Raw genomic sequence first — 15,065 nt, forward strand, 5'->3', positions numbered from 1 at the left:
CTTGATGTGTTTTTTGATTCAGAATTTTTTTTTTTTTAATTTTAGAAGAAAAACACAGAACATATGTCATGTATTACAAAACACAGCAAAGTCTAGGGTAACACCTCATAACTGAATTCATTAATATCTCTGTTATAAAATGTATGAATAGTCTCCCTAAGTAGGGTAAATAATGACCAGAAATAGATTTATGCTAATTTGGGTCAGGTTTTGCCATCACATGAATTGAGGTCAAGTCAGATTAGGCTACCACATGAGTTACTTTTCAGAGTGAAATTGTGCATAACGGATTGTGGATTTTCCGTGTTATGGTTAATGAAACTGAGGTTCAGAGTGGATAAGATCACATAGCTAGTCATGGAACTGGGGTTAGAGTCCTGGTCACATTAGCTCTTTGTATCTATCAAATTAATGAGAAACAAAATAATGAAATAAGTACTACTGGTGAAATATATAAGGTATGGTAGTTCAAAAAAAGGGAGAGACTAATTTTTTTTCTTTTTTTTTATTGTGGTTTAGATGAAGGTTTACAAAGCAAATTAGTTTCTCATTAAACAATTAATACACATATTGTTTTGTGACAGTGGTTGCCAACACCACGACATTGTCAACACTCTCCCCCTGTTGACCTTGGGTTCTATTGTCTTGGCTCCTCCTGCCTACTTGTCCTTGCCCCTGGGTTGGTGTGCCCCTTTAGTCTTGTTTTGTTTTATGGGCCTGTCTAATCTTTTGTTGAAGGGTGAACCTCAGGAGTGACTTCAGTACTGAGTTAAAAGGGTTTCCAAGGGCCATACTCTCACAGTTTCTCCAGTCTCTGCCACACCAGTACGTCTGGTCTTTTTTTCTGAGTTAGAATTTTGTTCTACATTTTTCTCCAGCTCTGTCCAGGACCCTCTATTGTGATCCCTGTCAGAGCAGTTGGTGGTGATAGCTGGGCACCATCTAGTTGTGCCGGAGTCAGTCTGGTGGAGGCTGTGGTAGTTGTGGTCCATTAGTCCTTTGGACTAATCTTTCCCTCGTATCTTTGGTTTTCCTCATTCTAAGGGAGAGACTAATTGGATGCAGGAGGATATTCAATAAAAGTAAGAAGATGAGCTGATAAATTAATCAATCTAAGTCTAATGTATAATAAGTAAAGGAGCCAAGTCAAGAACCCTGATTGCAGGTTTCTTGTATGCCTTTATATGAGACTTTAGCTGCTGCTTCTGAAATGTGGTGACTGTGAGTAAATTACCCAGAATGGAAAGAATTTTGGGGTCATGGTGTATGTGTTGTCTCTTTATTCTAACACTAGGAGAGGGGCATATTGGATCTGCCTTTTGGATGCAACTGGGTGACTAAATGGTTGTGTTTTCCTGGGGTTTGGTTTTCATTATTTTTATATCCTTAGGCTTCCAAGTCGGCCGGAACAGAGATGCTCACAGAAAGTCCTAATGAAATGATATGTTTGCTTCTGATTTCAGATAAGAACAACCACACCCCTACAGATCAAAACTATGGAAACATCCACTGCCCTGCAGCAGTTTATAGATCAGCATTTCTGAGGTAGTTCTAAGAGATACTGAATATATTCCTGAAAAAGGATTCCATGTCAGATACTTTTGGAGAATCTTTTATATTGTTTTCCTGTCATGGAAATTCATGTTGCACAGAGAAAAGTCTCTGAAGAGCTCTGCAAAAGATGTCTATTTATCCTTAATCCAGTATTTTACAAACTTGCCTGTTGATGGAAATTTTTATTCATGGAATGTCTATTATCATCATACAGAACACACTTGGGAAATACTGGGGTAAACACTACTAGCTGGGAAAGAAGAAGATCTGAGTTGTCATCCTGGCTCTGCCACTAACTTGTATTTTTTAGTCTTCTTTGGACTTAATTTCCTCAACTGCAAAAGGAGAGGGTTAGAAGCAATGATCTAGAGAGAAAAAAGAACCACCACCTACTCTGTGCCAGGCCCTGGACATATATCATCAGGGCCCTGTGCTTAGAAGGGCCCCGTGTATGGTTTAATGTCCTGCTGTTGCAGTGTTGCAATTCTTAATACTTTTTAATAAAGGCTCACATTTTCATCTTGCATTGGGCCGCCAGATTATGTAGCCAGTCCTGTGTACTGTTATCTCTAATCTTCACATCAGTCTGTTGAGACTATGTCTGTATTAGTATTCACAATATACAGATATAGAAACTAAGGATCAGAGAGGTTAAATAAATTGTTTAAGGTCATACATGGAGTGAATAGCAGAGTCAGGATTCCAGTCTAGTCCATCTGACTTTAAAGCTTTTACAATTTCCACTAGACCAGCTGCCAGTGCAAACACTCTATGATTCTAAGAGTCTTTTGTTCTTCAGACTACTACTAGATCTATGTCATTGTTCTAGTAACAGAATAATAGTATTAATCCCATACTGGCTAAATGAATTAGTGAGTGATCGACTAGATGTCAGTGGAAGAATGGCCAGATGATAGGGAATGAATGGCTATAGAAGTTAGACAGACACGGACTCCAGCAAACTTGGTTTTGTCATTCACTAGCCATGTGACCTTAGGCAATCCATTTGACTTCTCTGAGTCTCAGTTTACCTCATAGATATGTTGTGAAGATTAAATGACTTAATTGTTGTTAGGTGCTGCCAAGTCATTTTCAACTCATAGTAATCCCATGTGACAGAGTAGAACTGCCCCATAGGGTTTTCTTGGCTGTTATCTTTACTGAAGCAGATCACCAGGTCTTTCTCCCATGGAGCAGCTGGGTAGGTTCAAACTACCAGCCTTTCGGTTAGCAGTTGAGTGCCTAACTGTTTGCACCACCAGGGCTCCTTAAATGATATAATGCATTGCCTAAAACATGGAAATCCCTCAATAGATTTCTGCCTGGCTTTTATTAACCTGGTCAGGCTAGATTTGCTATTGTGATATCACAGCTCCAACTATTGTAACCTGTTTGGTTTATTTAATAACAAGTGCAAGAACATTAGATTTCTTTAATTTTTTCTAAATCAGATTAAATTAAGTTTAGCTTCATCCCTACCTGCGAGGTTGGTGGGATATACAATTTCAGAGCTCTTTTGGGGATGTAAAAACCCCAGGGTTTATACAATCTAGAAAACTAGAGGAACAGTCTTCAGTCCATTGTAGTTGTTCTTAGTGGTGGAGATGCTCATTGTCCAAGCAGGTGGGACCAGTCAGAGGGTTCCCAAGGGATTCTGAAGATCAGAAATGTGGAATTTGAAATATTTGTGACAATTCTTACTGTTGTTGTTGTTAGGTGCCGTTGAGTCAATCTTGAATCATTGTGACCCTGTGTACAACAGAACGAAACACTGCGTGGTCCTGCACCATTCTCACAGTCATTGCTATGCTTGAGCCCATTGTTGCAGCCACTGTGTCAGTCCATTTCATTGAGAGTCTTCCTCTTTTTCGCTGACCCTCTGCTTCACCAAGCATGATGTCTTTCTCCAGGGACTGGGTCCCTCCTGATAACATGTCCAAAGTAAGTGAGACGAAGTCTTGCCATTCTTGCTTCTCACTAGGAATTCTCAGTTCTCCCTAGAAAGAATCCTAATCCTTCCATTTTAAACCTGGCCACTAAGGACTCCTCCATGTCTCCCAAAGTTGCATCTTGGTGTTCATTCCCCAAGTGTCTGTGAAGTCATCACCATCAGAGATACTGTCCCTTCCTGGGCACTGTAGAATCCGACTCCACTCACCTTAAATCCTCAGAGCTTTCCCTTTCCCAAGCAACCCAGCTCTGTCCCTTCAAGAATTTATATGTTGGAAGCAAGAGACTTCTAAACTTTTCTCCCCTGGATAAGGGAAGGCCTCAAACCTACAAGGACTGACTGTTCTTCCGGAAAGGGTAAAGAGGAAAAAAATTTTTTAAATCTTTTTATTGTTAGTCCCCAGCAAAATAATAATAATAATTGTACAATGTTCTCAAATTTTTCATCTTCCATGAAGGCTCCCATGACCCCTTTCTCCCTTAGCCATAATATTTCATATCTAAGCCTATATGTCTTGTCTTTACTGCAAACTGGAGCAGCAGAGAGAGGTGGTGAAAAGGACAGAACTAGATAGATATGTTGCTGATTATTTCCATTCCTGCTGATAATTGTCACAACCGTTTTGAATTCCACATTTCTGATCTTCAGAACTCCTTGGGAACAATGGGAGTAGAAAGTGGAAAAGACACAGGCTTCGGAAGCGTTGATTTACGGGAATGAGTTTATGTGTAATAGCACAGAGGGCCTGGTGCCAGGGTATTGGAACAGCTAGGACACTGGTATCCATGGAATAGGTTAAAAAAAGGAAACAATGGGACCAAATATTTTTTTCTTCCTAGTCTAGACATTTATGCTGGTTGTCTGCCAGGTCAAGGGCAAAATTCTGTGCTCTGAAAGCAACAGAGCTGTAGAGCTGTAGTGCTTGGCCCTCTAGTGGCTAGTTGTTTTTATTCAATGACATAACCGGCCATTTTCTACACTGACAGTCTCTATCACTGCCTTATCTTCTTTTTTGGTTTTGCCAGAATGACTAACTGCTTCTACCTATATCCTGTCTTCCCTTCGTATATCATTACTGACGTCAATTTTGAAAAAGGCTCAGTGCTAGTTAGGGCACAGTTCTTGAGGGAAAGACTTTGAGGTGGAGAGTTGCATGCAGAAGGTTTTTGGGGGAGTGCTCCTGGAAGATACATCTGGAAGGAAGTGAGGAAACAGAAGTGGACAGAGGGAAGCTGACTTACAACATGGTTGCAGCTGAGGCCTTAGCTGATCCTACTGGGAGCTGTAGAGCTGGGATGGTCCCTCAGAGTTGTCCCAAATTGAGGTGATAGAGCCACACCGTCAAATCCCTGCATCTGTCAGTTGTTGACTGTGAGCCACCCCTTAGGTGAGGCGGGTTCCTGTGGCCTAGGGCAATGCCTAGTGAGGAATGCAGCTATGAGCTGTCAGCAACGGACGTTCTCAGCAGCTGGGTGATGGGTGTGTTGATTCTGAGAAGAGAATCTGGACAGAGCACCACCTGACAGCTGGCAATCCACATTCACGAGCCCCCAGAGCACTTTGCTTGTACCTCTCCTTTGGCAGTTGCCCCTTGATTCAGGGGAATAAAGTCCAGAAATGTAAGTCAGGAGACAGACATTCTAGTACAGGCTTGTGGGACTTTTAAGTACATCACCTAAATTATCCTGGCCTCAGGGCTAGCATGAAAGCTCAATAACCATCCTTCACCACTTATGTTTTACTAAGTGCTCTCACATCCACTTTTAATTGAACCCACTGGACCAAAGTCTAAACCAAATAAGATAATGGAGAGGAAAGTACTTTGAAAGGTAGGAAGCACCATACACATGTGAGAGATTATGTAACAATACTCATGAAAATGTTCATTCATTCTACTAATATTTATTGAGCATCCACTTTGTGGGAAGCCTTATCCCTAGTTGATGGGGGTGGAGAGATGCATTAGACACAGTCTCTGCCTGCACTTGGCATTGTTTCTGGAGAGGAAAATAGACAGGCTAAGAGATTACAATGTAATTTAAAAAAATATCATAAAAATTAAAATTATGGCAGAAAGAGAGCATAGATGAATAAAAGAGGCCTCAGCCTACACAGAGCGTTCAAAGTACTGCTTCATAGAAATGGATGGTTTCTATAGGTAGAAAAACTTAAGTGAGTGAGTTAATCCCTTGCCCCATAAGGGCAGGGACTGTGCCTGTTTGGTTTGCTGCTGTATTCTTAGTGCCAAGTACATTGCCTGACATCTAGGTACTTAATATCTGTTGAGTGAAAGGTTAAATAAGTGAATGACAATCCAAGAACAGAACTGTCAGTGTGTAACTCTTCCACAGAGCTCCTTTTGAGATATAGGTGAATAATCCCATCCTCTCCCCAACTGAATGAGATGTGTCAATGATGCACATTAGATACTTTCTTGAGACTAAACCCTCCTAATCTTCCAGCAGATTCTGTGGCCTGCCTCTCTGTGTCCCTTCAGGGATCAAGTAAAGCAGTCAGAATCTTGTCCTTGCCCAGCTCCCTCTACCCCCAACCAAGACGCCTCAAAGAGAAGACAGGGCAGTGTCCCAAAATTTATGAGAATAATACACCAATTGGTACACCTTTTGGGTGAGAGTCCCTGAGTCCCAGCACTAACTCTCAAAGGAACCAGCTATAGTGGGGAAACCATAGACTATGAAATCAGATAAGTCTATGTTAAAATCTTGACAGCTCCATGTATTAATTAATATTAAACAAGCTATTTTATCTGTAAGCTTCTGTTTTCCATCTATAAAATGAGGATAAAAATAATTACCTCAAGAGCTTTTGTGAAATAACATGTAAACTGTCCAGAACAGTGCCTGACAGAGACTGTGGTTGCTCATCAAATATTAGTTTTTCTTCCCTTTTTCTTTCCTGTTCACTAATTTCTGACTCTCTTGCTCCCAGGAGCTCACTGTTTTTCAGAGTGAAACCATTGCCACAGATGGGTTCTCTGATTTTATCCAGGCAGATCATGTTCTTGGTTTCCTTTTTCCTGTAGGAGGTTGGCTAAAAGCCTTGCTTTGTCTATTTCCCCTATGCTTAAACCAATATCTTAGATATTACCATTCCAGTGAGAGGAGAGGCCAGACTCACCAGTTAAAAAAGGTCAAAGCCACACTCCTAAGACAGGCTTAGTTATACCAACAAGGCTTCTGCCCCCACCCCCCCATCCCCCCAAAAGAAACACCCAACCATGATCTAATCATGGTAACAGTACTTTCTCCTTGGCGTGCTTGTAAATGTTTTGATCTTAGTTATCTAGCACTGCTATAACAGAAATACCACGAGTGAGTGGCTTTAACAAACAGAAATTTATTTTCTCACAGTTCAGTAGGCCAGAACTCCAAATTCAGGGCGCTGGCTCTAGGGGAAGGCTTTCTGTCTCTGTCGGATATGGGAGATGGTGCATGTCTCTTTTCAGCATCTACAGGCCCAGCATTTCCTTGACTCCTTAGTGATCTTCATGGGCATGGCATCTGTCTTTCCCTAACTGTACTTCTTTGCTTCCTTGCTTAATCTGCTCCTTTTATATCTCAAAAGAGATTGGCTCAAGATATACCCTACACTGATACTGTTTAATTAACATAACAAAGAAAACCCTATTCCCAAATGGGAAGAGTGAGGAGGATGGGATGAAGACCACTAGCTGTCTACCAAAATCCATTCTCTCCTTCTTCTTAGTAGTAGAGGTTTGGTTGGGGCATGACTGCCCAGATAGGAACTGAATATGCCAGGTCCCCTGGCAGCCAGCTGGTGGCATGTTGACTAAGCACTGGGCAGTGGATGTGAGCAGAAGACATATGTGCAGCTTTTGCCTCACTTGCTTAAGAATTAATCTCTGGTTCTGGGCTTCTGTTCTTTCTCCCTCTTCATTATCTAGAAATGCTTCACCCAGAATGACCTTGGAAGCTACATGCTGAAGATGGCAGTCATCTTATTAGGTCCCTGAATGACTGAGTAGAGCAGAGCTATCCACCTACCAAGAACACTGGCCTCGTACCATACTACATTGGATCTCCTGATCACATCCTACCAGATCTTCATTAAAAAAAAACAAATCAAACCCATTGCCTTCGAGTTGATTCCAACTCATAGCGACCCTATAGGACAGAGTAGAACTCCCCCATAGGGTTTCCAAGGAGCGCCTGGTGGATTAGAACTGCTGACCTTTTGGTTAGCAGCCATAGCTCTTAACAACTACACCACTAGGGTTTCCCCAGATCTTCATATCCTACCTCAAATCCCACTTCTTCCAAGAAGCATTCATGAATAGTTCTCTCTCCTCCTCTTACCTATCACATTTAATGTCTGTTCATCACATTTTCTGGTACTTAACTACAGGTAGTCCTTTACTTATGACGTATTCAGGTTATGATGAACCACACTTACTTACAACCATCTGTCTTTTTTTTTGTACATCTTATATTAGTAGTACGTACTACATACAGTGTTGCAGCATATAATTTGCTGATGTTATCATTCTCAGATGTTCACTCGCAGATGTTCAAAGATCAGATTTATAAAGATACTGATAATAAAAAGCAATAATAATGAAAACAAAACAAAAAAAAGAGGTATTCAACTTACATCAGAACTGACTTTTTATGGCATCAGAATGGAACCCAGTTGTAAGTTGTATATTATTTCCTACTTAGTTCTTTTTAGTGTTATATGTTGTTTTTGTTCTTTATTTGGTGTGTACTTCTTGTCTCTTAAACTAGACGGACCTCCCAAGATGTGACACCCTGACTCTGCTCCTCTTTCACCAAGCAGAGCTGTAGTGGGTACTGATGGTGCCCCACACGGGTCCCCTTCACCAAGTCGCACACCCAGCTGCTATTAGTGTTGCTTGCTGTCGGCTTAGAACTGCCCCCTTCTCCAGATATTTGGCCTCAGCCAGATGTGAGCACACCCAGGAGTTATGTGCCCCATTCAGTAGCCAGCCACCAATGACTGACTGACACGAGGTACAAAAGGATGGCTACAAAATGTGGAACCACTTCTGTGATGAAAATTGAGCTGCAGTAGTAGCTTTACCCATAATTGTCAAAACTTGGAAGCAACCAAGATGTCCTTTAATAGGTAAATGGCTAAACAAACTATGGTACTTCTATACAATAGAGTATTATTCAGCAATAAAATGAAATGAGCTATCAAGTCACAAAAATGTATATTTTTATGACTATCAAGTCATAAAAAATGGAGGTGGGGCCAAGATGGGGGAGTAGTCAGATGCTTCCTGTGGTCTCTCTTACAACAAAGACTTGAAAAAAATAAGTGAATTGATTATATATGACAATCTAGGAGCCCTGAACATCAAAGACAAAGTTCAGGAGTTGGACTGAGGAGCAGGGGGAGGGAGAGACAGTTCAGAAGGAACGAAGATTTGCCAGACTTGACCTAGCCGGCACCCTGCAGGCTGGATTGGCCAACGTGCGCGATCTGAGGCAAGCAGTAGCGCTCAGGATGCGTTTTCCACACCAGGAGAAACTGAGCAGCAGAGAGTGTGCAAGCCTCTGGAACCAGGGAGAAGCAACGCTGAGTGTTTGAAAGTTAAGTACAAGCGTCTAACCTACCATGTGGGATCAAAAAAACCCTTTCCCCCTCTGGGAAGTACCTCTCTCCCATTTACCTGCCCCCTCCCTGCTCTGCTCTGGTCTGGGGCTGGAAGTGGGACCCTCATGCACCCCGAGCCATTCTCCCAGCTTTGGAGAGGGAACAAATTAACAAACAGGAAAAAATAACCTGCCAGCTCCCCTAAGCCAAGAATTCAGGGCAGGCACAGCCCCTTTGCCTAGGCACAGGCATAAGGGGTCCACGAACTCTGAATGCCTTTCACACCTGCCTAGACCTGTGTGGGCCCATTTCAACAGCATAGGCCCTCATTAGCACAGTACAACAGGGTATATACCTGAAGCCTGTTTTCAACTGCAACAGCTAAGGGGGAATGGTAGATTCATGATAGTTGACATTGCCCTGCCCATTAAGCAGGGTCCTCACCTACCCACATCAGGGACCTGAGGACTGGTGGCTCCACCCACTCCACCTAGGCCCCCGTGACAGGGGTCCAAGAATAAGTGGTGCCTCCCAGTCCTTAGAGCCAACAGCATTGGGTGCCCAAAGTCCAGCTGCAAAACCCACCCACCTACGTGCTTTAGGGAACAGGAACATGCCTTCCACCCAGGCACCCTACCAGTACATAACCCCTTACTGCAGCAAGATACCTGTGCCTACTCCAATCACCCCTACATAGCCCTGCCCGTCTAGGACTGTAAGTGAGAGCCTGTACCACACACTCAGTGACCAACGACCTGGACACCTGAGCTGAATCCACACAATAAAAGTAAATGGACTCCTGGGCTCACACACCTAGTACCAGCTCTAACCACCTGGTGACAGCATGTGAAAGCTTCAAAATGCCAGTAATCAAAGTAGCTCACACAACCAGCCTATTTGGGCATATCTAAACAAAACAAAGCAAGAAACTAGGACACAGTAAGCAAGCATAAATAAATATAATCGCTTATTGATGGCTCGGAGACAACAGTCAATATCAAATCACATGAAGAGGCAGACCATGATAGCTTCAGCAAGCAACCAAAACAAAGAACCAAGAAACCTCCCAGAGGAAGATAAGGTCTTGGAATTACTGGAGGTAGAATTCAGAACATTAATATGCAGACATCTTCAAGAGATCAGGCAAAACACAGACCAAGCCAAGGAACACACAGATGAAACAACAGAGGAACTTAAGGTTATACAAGAGCATAACGACAAATTTAACAGGCTGCAAGAATCCATAGAGACAGCAGACAGAAATCCAAAAGATTAACAATAAAACTTCAGAATGAGACAACTCAGTAGAAGGTCATAGCAGCAGAATTGAGGCAATGGAAGTCAGAATTAGTGAGAATGAAGATAAAGCACTTGACACCAATTTATTTGAGAAAAAATCAGATAAAAGAATTTTAAAAAATGAAGACACTTGAAGAATTGTGTGAGACGACTATCAAGAGAAATAACCTACAAGTCACTGGAGTACCAGAAAGGGGTGGGGATAACAGAAAATACAGAGAGAATTGTTGAAGATTTGTTAGCAGAAAACTTCCCTGATATCGTGAAAGATGAGAAGATATCTATCCAAGAATCTCATTGAACCCCACACAAGGTAGGTCCCAAAAGAAAGTCACCAAGACATATTATAATCAAACTTGCCAAAAACAAAAAGAATTTAAGAGCGGCTAGGGATAAACGAAAAGTCATCTACAAAGGAGAGTCAATAAGACTAAGCTCAGACTACTCAGCAAAAGCCATGCAGGCAAGAAGGCAGTGGGATGACATATATAAAGCCTTGAAGGAAAAAAATTGCTAGCCAAGAATTATATATCCAGCGAAACTGTCTCTCAAATATGATGGCAAAATTAGAGCATTTCCAGATAAACAGAAGTTAAGGGAATTTGCAAAAACCAAATCAAAATTACAAGAAATACTAAAGGGAGTCCTCTGGGTAGAAAATCAATAACATCAGATAACAACCCAAGACTAGAACACAGAACAGAGCAACCAGGTATCAACCCAGATAGGGAAGTCACAAAAATAAATCAAAGCTAAAACACTGAAAATAGGGGAACAGAGACATCAATATGTAAAAGATGACAACATTAAAACAAAAAAGAGGGACTAAATAACGTAGTCATAGAACTTTCATATGGAGAGGAAGTCAAGGCGATATCAAGAAATAAAAGACTGGTTTACCTGAGAATTATGTGGGATACAATCAAAAGCAAAAATTTTCAAGTGATCAGAGTTCCAGAACGGGGAGAAAACAGAAAACACAGAGAGGATCATTGAAGAATTGCTGACAGAAAACTTCCCTAATATCATGAAGGGTGAAAAGCTGACCATCCAAGAAGTTCAACGAACCCCAAATAGGATAGACCCCAAAAGAAAATCACCAAGGCATATCATAATCACACTCGCTAAAACCAAAGACAAAAAGAGAATCCTGAGAGCAGCTCGAGAAAAACGAAAAATCACATAAAGGGGGAAACAATAAGACTAAGCTCTGATCACTCGGCAGAAACCATGCAGGCAAGAAGGCAAAGGGATGACATATATAAAACCTTGAAAGAAAAAATTTTTCAAACAAGAATAATATATCCTGCAAAACTCTCATTCATATATGATGGTGAAATTAGGACATTTCCAGATAAACTGAAATTAAGGGAATATGTAAAAACCAAACCAAACTTAGAAGAATTATTAGAGGGAGTCCTTCGGTTTGAGAACAAACCACACCAGACGACAGCCTGAAACTAGGACACAAGCTAGCACCAGCCAGATACCAACCTAGGAAATGAACTCTCAAGGACTATTCAAAACCAAAAGATTTACAACAGGGAACCAGAGAGGTTAATCTATAAATGACAACAACATCAGAACAATAAAAGAGGGACTAAACGGTGTAGGTATCTTAGTCATCTAGTGCTGCTACAACAGAAATACCACAAGTGGATGGTTTTAATGAAGAGAAGTTTCTTTCCTCATAGTCAAAGTAGGCTAAAAGTCCAAATTCAGGGTGTCATTTCCAGGGGAAGGCTTTTTCTTCTCTGTTGGCCCTCTTCTCTTCAGTGTTCCCTGGACTAGGAGCTTCTCTGCACAGGGAACCCAGTCCAAAGGACGTGCTCTGCTCCCGGCACTGCTTTCTTGATGGTATGAGGTCCCCCTGTCTCTCTGCTCACTTCTGCCTTTTATATTTCAAGAGATTGCCTCAGGACACAATCCAGTCTTCTAGATCCACTCCTGCCTTACTAACACAACTGCCAACCATCCTCCCTCATTAACATCATAGAGGCAGGTTTACAACATACAGGAAAATCACACAGTACCAGGAATCATGGCCTAGCCAAATTGATACACACATTTTTGGGGGGACATAATTCAAACCATGACAGTAGGTATAGAACTTTCTAATGGAGAGGAAGTCAAGGCAATACCACGTAATAATAGACTGATTCAAACTTAGGAAGGTACGGGTAAATTTTAAGGTAACCACAAACAAAGTTAACAAACCTACTCATCGAAATAAAGAAGAAAAACAAAGTCTCAGTAAAAACAAAAACAAAAGAAATGAAAAAAAACCTCCACAAACAAAAGGAATTTAGCACAGGAGAGTAAGAGGAACAAAGAAATCGTCAGCACCACAAAAAAAGCACTACAAAATGACAATAAACTCAAACCTATCAATAATTACACTGAACGTAAATGGCCTAAATGCACCCATAAAAAGACAGAGAGTGACAGAATGGATAAAAAAACAGGATCCATCAATATGCTGTCTAAAAGAGACACACCTTGGACACAAAGACATAAATTTATCAAAAATCAAAGGATGGAAAAAATATACCAAGCAAACAGCCACCAAAAAAGAGCAGGAGTGGCAATACTAATCTCAGATAAAATAGACTTTAAAACAAAATCCACCATAAAAGACAAAGAAGGGCACTATATCATGATTAAAGGGACAATCCAGCATGAAGACATAACCATAATAAATATCTACGTACCCAATGACAGGGCTCCAAAATACATAAAACAAACTTTAACAACACTGAAAAGAGAAACTGATGGCTCCACAATAATAGTAGGAGACTTCAACACACCACTCTCAGTAAAGGACAGAACATCTAGAAACAAACTCAACGAAGATACAGAAGATCTAAAGGCCACAATCAGCCAACTTGAACTCATATATAGAACACTCTGCCCAACAGCTGCAAAGTACACATTCTTTTCCAATGCACATGGAACATTCTCCAGAATAGACCACATGTTAGGCCACAAAGCAATGCTCAACAAAGTCCAAAACACTGAGATAATACGAAGTATCTTCTCACAATGCCATTAAGGTGGAAATTAACAACAGGAAGAGCAAGGAAAAAAATCAACTACATGGAAACTAACACCCTGCTTAAAAACTACTGGGTAACAGAAGAAATCAAAGATGGAAGCAAATTCCTAGAATCAAATTCAAATGAAAACACATCATATCAAAACCTTTGGGACACAGCAAAGGCAGTGCTCTGAGGTCAATTTATAGCAATAGATGCACACATCAAAAAAGAAGGGACAAAATCAAACATTAGCTACACAACTCGAACAAATAGAAAGAGAACAGCAAAAGAAGCCTACAGCCACCAGAAAAAAGGAAACAGTAAAGATCAGAGCAGAAATAAATGAAATAGAGACTAGAAAAACAACAGAAAGAATCAACAAAACCAAAAGCTGGTTCTTTGAAAGGATCAACAAAATCAACAAACCACTAGCCAAATTGACAAAAGAAAAACAGGAGAGGACAAATAACCCAAATAAGAAATGAAATGGGGGACATTACAACAGACCCAACTGAAATAGAAATGATCATAATGGAGTATTATGAAAAACTATACTCCAGCAAATTTGAAAATCTAGAGGAAATGGACCAATTTCTAGAAACACACTACCTACCCAAACTATCACAAATTGATGCAGAAAATCTGAATAGACCCATAACAAGGGAAGAGACTGAAAAGGTAATTAAAAAAAACTCCTAACCAAAAAAAAGCGCTGGCTCGGATGGCTTCACTGGAGAATTCTACCAAACATTCAGAGAAGAGCTGACACCTGTACTACTCAGATTATTTCAGAACGCAGAAAAGGAAAGCATACTTCCAAATTCATTCTATGAAGCCAGCATAACCCTGATACCAAAATCAGGCAAAAACACCACCAAAAAAAAAAAAATTACAGACCAATATCTCCCATGAATTAGATGCAAAAATTCTCAGCAAAATTATAGCCAATAGAATTCAGCATCATATCAAAAAAATAACACACCACAACCAAGTAGGATTCATACCAGGTATGCAAGCATGGTTCAACATTAGAAAATCAGCATAATCCACCACATAAATAAAAGAAAAGAATCATATGATTATCTGAATCGACACAGAAAAGGCATTCGACAAAGTCTGACACCCATTTCTGATAAAAACTCTCAGTAAAATAGGTATAGAAGGGAAATTCCTTGATATAATAAAGGGCATCTATACAAACCAACAGCCAAATTCATTCTTAATGGAGAGAAGCTGAAAACATTCCCCTTGAGAACAGGAACAAGATAAGTATGTCCTTTGTCACCACTCCTAGTGAACATTGTGCTGGAAGTCCTAGCTAGAGCAATCAGGCAAGACAAGAAATAAAGGGCATCTAAACTGGTAATGGAGAAGTAAAACTATTCCTATTTGCAGATGAAATGATACTATATATAGAAAACCCAAAAGACTCCATGAGAAAACTACTGGAACTAATAGAAAGATTCAAGAGAGAGCAGGATACAAGATAAACATACAAAAATCGGGGGACCTCATACCATCAAGAAGGCAGTGCCAGGAGCAGACCACGTCCTTTGGACCGGGGTCCCTGTGCAGAGAAGCTCCTAGTCTGGGGGAACACTGAAGAGAAGAAGGCCAACAGA

General features: G+C 40.8%; 1 long non-coding RNA gene across 1 annotated transcript; it reads left to right on the plus strand.

The window, feature by feature from the left end:
• The first annotated feature begins 927 nt into the window (after positions 1-927).
• On the plus strand, positions 928-7,613 carry LOC111821540 (uncharacterized). The gene is made up of 2 exons (XR_002824921.1): positions 928-1,545; positions 7,431-7,613. It is a non-coding gene; the product is annotated as an uncharacterized LOC111821540 (long non-coding RNA).
• Positions 7,614-15,065: the final 7,452 nt, after the last annotated feature.

This window comes from Trichechus manatus, unplaced genomic scaffold (genome assembly GCF_000243295.1).
Source record: "Trichechus manatus latirostris isolate Lorelei unplaced genomic scaffold, TriManLat1.0 scaffold00088, whole genome shotgun sequence".
NCBI classification, from domain to species: Eukaryota; Metazoa; Chordata; class Mammalia; order Sirenia; family Trichechidae; genus Trichechus; species Trichechus manatus.